Source organism: Mytilus galloprovincialis, chromosome 10 (assembly GCF_965363235.1).
Source record: "Mytilus galloprovincialis chromosome 10, xbMytGall1.hap1.1, whole genome shotgun sequence".
In the NCBI taxonomy this organism is placed as follows: Eukaryota; Metazoa; Mollusca; class Bivalvia; order Mytilida; family Mytilidae; genus Mytilus; species Mytilus galloprovincialis.
Genome location: NC_134847.1, coordinates 43946699 through 43955200, shown reverse-complemented (window position 1 = coordinate 43955200; position 8502 = coordinate 43946699). Strand labels below are relative to the sequence as shown.

At 32.2% G+C, this 8502-nt stretch overlaps 1 long non-coding RNA gene across 2 annotated transcripts; it reads left to right on the top strand.

The window, feature by feature from the left end:
* The first annotated feature begins 2600 nt into the window (after positions 1-2600).
* On the top strand, positions 2601-8090 carry LOC143047616 (uncharacterized). 2 transcript variants are annotated; one of them, XR_012969612.1, is made up of 4 exons: positions 2601-2669; positions 3442-3465; positions 6722-6878; positions 7930-8090. It is a non-coding gene; the product is annotated as an uncharacterized LOC143047616 (long non-coding RNA). The 2 variants fall into 2 exon arrangements; XR_012969611.1 differs by lacking the exons at positions 2601-2669; positions 3442-3465 and having other exon boundaries at positions 5323-6878.
* The last annotated feature ends 412 nt before the right edge of the window (positions 8091-8502 follow it).

Sequence of the window (8502 nt, the reverse complement as noted above, 5' to 3'; positions counted from 1 at the left end):
AAGTTAACCACCTTTTTCACCTTATTCATCGAATGCTTGATCAATTCAACTGAATGTGCGTGTTTTCAAACAGTGGCATCATAGCAGTTGCACTAACTTAAATAGAAGAGCATAGCTTTTAAGAGGAATTAAATTACGACCAAGATATGTTTACGAAATTCAAATCCTCGTCTGTTCGATGAACTACGATTTACATCATTGTGCCCTGGTAGTGGGTGCAAATCACTCTGTATGTCTAAAAATATTTGCGCATGCGCATAATGGATTAACGCATTTGTTTCATAACCTTAAAAATGTCATCGAACCAATTTATAATATTTTTAAAATCCAAAAGCACCAAGTAAAAAGTAAATAGTTCAAATGTTTAAGTGATAATTTTGTTACATTTTCGCGCATGTGCAAAGCCTGAAAAGTCAAATATTTATTTCTATTATTTACGTCACATGCAAGGAATGAAGCCACCAATCCTGATAATATTTTTCACTTAAAAAAGGTAAAAGAAAAAGTTTTCAAGAAAAATAAGTCTTTTCGAACTGAAAAAAACTTGGAATTATTTTTAATTATGGAATTTGCCAATGGAATTTTTGAAAGCATCAACATCTCTCTCTCTCTCTCTCTCTCTCTCTCTCTCTCTCTCTCTCTCTCTCTCTCTCTCTCTCTCTCTCTCTCTCTCTCTCTTTTTTTTTTTTTTTTTTTATTACAACTGCATCATTACAAAAGGTTCCACTGAAATCAACCATTGTAACGCTTATTTCTGTAAAATCTACTGTTTGGATTCCATTGTAATGATGCCTTCTCGATTAATGTCAACAACTTCAAATTGGTGATTTGGAAACATGCAGACCCCGTGTCCTTGAAAAATAGGTTGGTTGCAGCTCTTTGAAAAAGTTTCTAGAGAAATAGGTCTTTTCATGAGTCGCCATATTTTGCATAGGAATGCCGACAATTTGTTGAAAAAAGTCTACCTCCAAATTCAACAAAAATGTTGTCGATAAGAAACTCAAGCATACTGATCACTTGTTCCTCTGTGTAGCATGTTTTACCCTTTTATTCACTATTAACAAAATATGCCTTCTGATATCTCAAAGTAATATATTTATAGCTACCATTTTTATGTTGAAAGGCATTGTGGATTATTTCTTTTAAGCGACTTTCAAATTTCACGTGGAGAATTGTGGTAAACAGGGTTGAAAAATCAAAAGTTTTGATAGAACTGATTTCAGGAAAAGACCGATATTTAAAATTATCAACATGTTCTTTGGAATTTTCAAGAATCCACATTTGGTTAATACCACTAAGCGAGTAAACAGTTTCACAGTATATCTGAAGACCATCTTTCACTGCGGACAGAATTTTAGTCAATCTAATGGACAATTGTCTAGTGGAACATGCAGATGAGCCGGCAATGTACCGTTGTTTGTTCGGAATGTTTTGAAGCTTAGGTATCCAATACAAACAAGGTAAGTCCTTCGATTTGTAGTTCAATGTTCAATAAAATGTTCAATAAAAAAAAGCCATAAAGGACTTATGATTTGCCAAAATCTCATCCTTGTCAAATGATATGTCTTTGTATGTAGGATTACCTGTGTGCTGATAATTCCTAATTATTTTACAAGACATTCGTAGTAATACGATTTACATACAAAAACAATATCATGTGAAGCTTTGTCCGCAATAACAACAACATACTAATCATGAAGAGATGACAGAAATTTAACGGCCTCTTTGTCGCTGAAAATGGCCTTTTGGTCGATCATTTACACTGTTTTTCAACTTATGAATGTGACGTTTTATCAGAGACCTGATTAATTTGACCCATTCTGACAAAGTGTCCAGTTCAACTTCTTGTCGTTTAGCCTATGCTATGTCGTAGTCTTCAATGGAATCCATAATTATTTTGAACTTATGATTCTAATTGATGTGTTGGGGTTCTCTAAACATGCATCAAGCAGGCTTTAGATATTATTCAATTCAAAGTTATCACATAAAACTTGATGGTTCTCTCTTTTGTATCTAATATTTCCACTGAATAACGATTATGTAATGAAAGGGAACGATAGAATTAGAACATGAAAGATTTATTTTATAAGTTAAGTAGGATTCAAGAAGAAATTGACCGTTCAATAATTTTGGATATCGAATTATCAAAATGGAAATACATGTAATAAGTTTTAATAAGTTGGCATACAAATGGATTGTCAAATTTATTTTTTAAAAGTAATTCATTCTTGTTTAAATGCTTTCGTTACCTCTCAGTACAGAATCGTTATCCTGAGGATATATTATATACAATTATAGACCAAATCATCAAGAAATCTGTTCCATGCATGCATTGACAGTGGTACTCTAAGATTGTTTACTAGTTCGTAGCTTTACTTTAAATCGAAACCCACAAATGCTGTTTCAACCCCATAGTATCTTTAGCGAATTTTATCCTGGTTGACTAGTTTTCCATAAACAATATTTACTTTGTTCGGTTTGTATATTCGATATAATTAATTTGCTTTCAGAAAATGTTGATTATATGTTAAAGGGAAATTATTTAGACTTCCGACACAGGAAAAATCTGTATGTTCTTCATTTCCCTCTTTCCTGTTTATCTGATTTATGGTCCACATGTTTTTTTTTTACACTGGTACGTTCCAGCTGATCAATTAGCTGGATGAAAGGTAAGAGCTTTCTTTGCTTATTTGATTTCATTTTAACATGCAGAATTATTTGGCAACTGTTGGTGGTAGGTCAAATCCCTAGGTATCACATGTTAAAATAGTATTCGACTTGTTTACGCTTATGTAATCACAGATAACATCAAACGAATGGATAACAACTGTCATAGTCCTGACTTGAAAAATTGCAAAAATAGGGGTGCAGCAGTCAACATAATGTTATAATTTTAATCACTATAAAGACAAACAACTATGTAACAAAGAAGCAAAAGAAGGCATATAGACAAAGCACATAAGCAAAAAATAAAGACAAGAATACAAATATGAACCACAGCAAGAAAGTTTCTTTTTTATTATTTTCTTCTAAATTGGCCTTTGTGTTTCACCAATATAGATATGTAGCTCATGTTAAAAATAGTTACGTCATAGTCTGTGGTTAGGTTTCATGTGTCTTATGTGACTTGCTAACGTTAAAGCAATACCAAATTTTTAATACGTCCCTACGCTTTAATTGTCGAACTCTTAAACATATGGTGAAAGTTTGAATGAAAATACGATTGGTGCTATTTTTGTTTTAATCAGAAACAACAAGAACATTGACGTGTTGTGTGTAGTGTTTTGTTGACGTTTGTTTGTCTTTTCATCGTTTTTATTTATGTTTTTGTTTATTTTTCTTCTTTTGATGTAATCATCCGAAGTATTTAAAAAAACGATGTAGGTTTTATTCCAAAAACAGAAGTCATGCACCAACAAGTCATTATTATACGTTTTTAAGATAACAGTGTAAATGCATTTCACGGTGAGTTGTAAATATTTCTATAAACGATATAAGAATTACTGCATGGATTGCCTTGGCAGTATTTAGTCAAGCTTTTCAGAATTATCAGCTTATAATGCTTTAAGTCTTTGCATTTGATACATACCTAATCCTTTAAACTGTTTTGATTCGAGTGCCACTGATGAGTCTTGTGTAAAGGATCGCTTGTCTGACGTTCAACATTATAAGACTGTATCTTTTGTGAGATTTTTTTCATATAAAATGGGAAAACGTATATTATATAGATAAATAGTTATAAAAATTCAAACACAACATTTTCTTATCCTGAACGTTACTCTACAAAAAGCACTAGACCCAGTACACATGACACGTAATTCTTTTATTGATATTTCAGCTGAACTTCAGATTCATCGTTAGATCTAATATGAAGACTGCAAATATTCTGGTTATTGCCTTGTATGTTCTTTTTGCATGTAAATTTCACAGTACAAATGTCACATATTACCCGATATTTCATCTTGCCTATTCATGTTTAATTGGTCGTACACATTTTAAATGTTCACTGCGGTTTATTATAAAAAAAGAAGATGTGGTATGATTGCCAATGAGACAACTATCCACAAAAGACCAAAATGACACAGACATTAACAACTATAGGTCACCGTACGGCCTTCAACAATGAGCAAAGCCCATACCGCATAGTCAGCGATAAGACAATGTAAAACAATTCAAACGAGAAAACTAACGGTTTAAGAATGACAAAAAAAAAAAAAATTAAATTGTTTAGAGAGCAATTGAAGGTCTTTCTACCAGTTAAGATCTATTTGATATTAAAATATTAAAAATCAGTCTAAAATGTCAGTTCCTATGGCTTTATGATGTATAAATATGAATTTAAAGCAAATGTCAAAATCTAGAACGTCCTATTCACCAATGACCTTGACCTCAATTTCAAGGTCACAAACCAAGGACCTCAAATCATAAGATAAGTTTTTAATATGTATAGTTAATGAGTTATATCACTTTACGCATAATTCTAAATATAAGATTGGCGAAAACCCCAATTTATTGTTTACGCACCCTTTCAACCAAAATTTTTGAGTTACGACATGTCGCAACTAACAATTTAGTAAACAGAATTTGTTGATTTGTTATACGGTTTTTAAAGATAAATGAATACCAGAACACACCCGCGAAATCGCGGGCATATACAGCCTGTGAATTGTTGTAGAATGATTTTTTGTAAAAGATATTATGTATGGAGAATTTTATAAAAGGTATCAAAAGCCCTCTCCCTTTTTCCAAAGTCCGATATTTGTTTCCTTTCTATTAAATTCAATTATTTTCGTGTTTCTGGCCTCAGACAACAATTATTCTTCTCCTTTGCTACAATGCATCTTTTGGTAAAAGTCAAATTAAATCTAAAATTTGCACCGCTTCCAACATGAAATAAATGTTACTGCTTATATATAGACCATATAGAAGTTGAAGTCCAATCAACTCGAAACTTAGTAAATATAGTGCCGATGTGGCATCCGTGTACTATGGACACATTCTTGTTTCAACATGTTTTACTTATTTTAATATATATATGCAACTGGTATTACCCCTTAAATAGTAAACATTTCAAAGAAAACAGTAGACAGAATACAGAGAGTTTCTATATATAAAAGTAGTATAATCGTAGTTTACATGTAGATAAACGCGAAAAATAATTGTCACCTCTAAGGAGGTATAATAGTTGTGGTTCTTGCGATCTCAGTAAACACCATGATATGGAGAACACTCTGATTGGCTTGTTTATTTTTACATGTTTGTTATCTATCTTACGATTGGTTGTACTTGTGCATATATATGCAACTGGTATGACCCCTTAAATAGTAAACATTTCAAAGAAAACAGTATACAGAATACAGAGAGTCTCTATATATTAAAGTAGTATAATCGTAGTTTACATGTAGATAAACACGAAAAATAATTGTCCTCTTTAAGTAGGTATAATAGTTGTGGTTCTTGCGATCTAAACACCATGATATGGAGAACGCTCTGATTGGCTTTTTTATTTTTCATTTTTGTTATCTCTCATACGATTGGTTGTACTTGTGCATGTTTCAAACCGGAAGTCTTATCTATGACTAAAATTCAGTCTAATGACGGAATCAATATCCGGACTCCTTTTTTGTTGTTTTTCTTCAAAAATAACTCAATCTGAATAATCATAAGAATGGATGACAAATGCGACTATGCATGTTACCTATAGAACACAGAGGTATGATGATTAATTTATCGTGGAAGGATGAGAAGCGACACACAAAATGAGGTCTTCTCGTTTAATAGTATAGATAAGCCAAAATCAAAATTTATAATATGATCTTGACCTTTGGCCTTGACCTAATTTTCATTTTTTTGGACTAGGAACCTTAAATCAAAAGATCCTAGGTCTCTATCACTTATGGTTTACCCGTTAGAAATGCATATTACTAATATCAAATACATAAGGGGAAATAACTCTCATATGGAGTGTTGATATCGCTTCGGTTAAAATAGGACAAATCATGCGAAGGATATAACGAGCAATTTTATGAAATAAATTTGTCGTTTTCTTCTGCGGTTATAGAGGAGATGTAGTCACAATGAAAACAGTGTTCGGTGAAATAACTCTTACAAAGAAAATTGTTTGTCTTAGCAGGGTAAAATTTAAAAGCGCATGAACTATACGATACCATATAAGAAATATCTAAGCGACATGTTGCAAACAAATATTTATCGCAAGATCAAAATTAGGTGGAAGAAAAAAAAATAATCAGAAGAAATGCAATAGGTCTTTCCACAGAATAGTGGAAAGTCCTAACTAATTATGTGAAGAATTACAAACTTCTGAGAAGGATCATCTTTAGTATTTTCCATACAGACTTAATTTTGAGAAAGAATTTTAATCAATTCATGTTTTTATTTAATTACTCTAACAAGTAAATCTAATCTAAATCACTTAAATCAATAACGATGAAAATGAAGACTGACTGTTCATCACTATTCTGATACTTTGTGGCTGTAAGTGTGTATTTGTGGAGGAACCCGGAGTGCCGGAAAAAAAACCCAGCGACCTTCAGTAAGCGGCGACTAATAAACCAATTCATAAAATAATTCAAAAGAACGATAATTCCTGGTACAAGTATGATGAATGTTTTTCATTGAAGAGGGTATTTCCATTCTCAATTTTATTGGAATTAGAATTACAACAATTTTATTTATCTACAATGTTTCGTTTAATTCCAAGAAGCAGATGTAAGCTGTAGAACCCGTTGTAGATTGAAATGTTTTGGAAGAGGATGCGGTGCTTACTTTGCTGCTCAACGTGGACCCTTCTGCTTATGTAAATGCTATCGTTGTGCCAATGTATCTGTAACAAAGATAGACATAAAACAAATAGAAGAGTAAGTTCTGACAATTCCTGGTTCTTCAAAATTGTCCTTTGTAGCTTTCAAGAAATAATTCAATTCAGATAAATTAACCTTTCCGATGTGACCTTGACAACTCCTGGTTCTTCAAAAATGTCCTTTGTAGCTTTAAAGAAATAATGCAGATCAGATAAATGTACCTTTCCGATGTGACCTTGACACCATTTCTGGTTCTCCAACAATGTCTTTGTAGCATTAAAGAAACAATTCAATTCAGATAAATTAACCTTTCCGATGTGACCTTGACAACTCCTGGTTCTCCAAAAATGTCCTTTGTAGCTTTAAAGAAATAATGCAGATCAGATAAATGTACTTTTCCAATGTGACCTTGTCAATTCCTGGTTTTTTAAAAATGTCCTGAGTAGCTTTAAAGAAATAATTAAAATCAGATAAACTAACCTTTCCGATGTGACCTTGACAATTCCTGGTTCTCCAAAAACGTCCTTTGTAGCTTTAAAGAAATAATTCAATTCAGATAAATTAACCTTTCCGTGGTGACCTTGACCATTGCTGGTTCTCAAGAAATGTCCTTTGTAGCTTCAACGAAATAAATAAAATCAGATAAATTTACCTTTCCGGTGTGAACTTGGCGATTTCTTGTTCTCCTAAAATGCCTTTTATAGGTTTAAAAATAATTTAAATCCGGATTTACCTTATCGATGCGGCCTGTATTAGTGTACATTAGACTCTCATATTGATAATTAGTTATGTATAACTGTTTGTAAAATTTTCAATCTCTTGGTTCAGATTGGTACCAATGTTTTTTTTACGGCTAGTTTCAATCGAAATTTTCTAGATTCCAGCGTTGGATCTAGATTACATTATAACTATTCTTTTTTTTTCGACTTATGTTTTTTTATTGCCTACTTTTAGTCTAGTTTAGGAAATAAATTACTGACAAAATTAGCTCTGTGTATTAGCATAATTATGTCAATCCTAACATATAATCTCATTTTTATGTGGATAAAACTACTCTCATGGACGTTTTTCGTGCTTATTTAACAAAATGTTTTTGGCTTTCTTTCAGACAATCTTCCATGTCTCATCAACAAATAGAAAACTTCGCAGAAGAACAGGCACAGTTTATCTAGTAATTATAACACAGAGTTCAGCTGAATAGAAGAACTTTGTTTTCCATAACTAAAATCGTTACTGTTGAACTTTTGAATAAAATCCCTCTTAAGTAAATGTTTCTCGTGCAGTTGTCTTTCTTTGTATAGTTGACTTATACACATTCATATTACTTCTCCTGGATATGGGATATATATTTCCCAACTTATTCGATATTCAAGAGCTTGCAGCTCCTTCTCAGACTTTGTAAAACGTCATCAGTGTCTAAGTAGAAAGTTGATGAACTACGGGTATGTCAAAGAACGTCTCGTCCTTTTTCTAAAAAAGTTCATCGGAAGGTACCAAGACCTTGTTGATAAATATTCCGTATCAACTTCACAAATAAAACATGATGGTCTTGATGTATAGATTCTGCGTACTGATGTTGTTTATCATCTTAACAACGTGTTATATTGTTCTTTCATTTGTCTTTGTTCTATTATTAATATTACTTTATGTGATATCCGTTTAACGTGGCTCGGTACTTAAA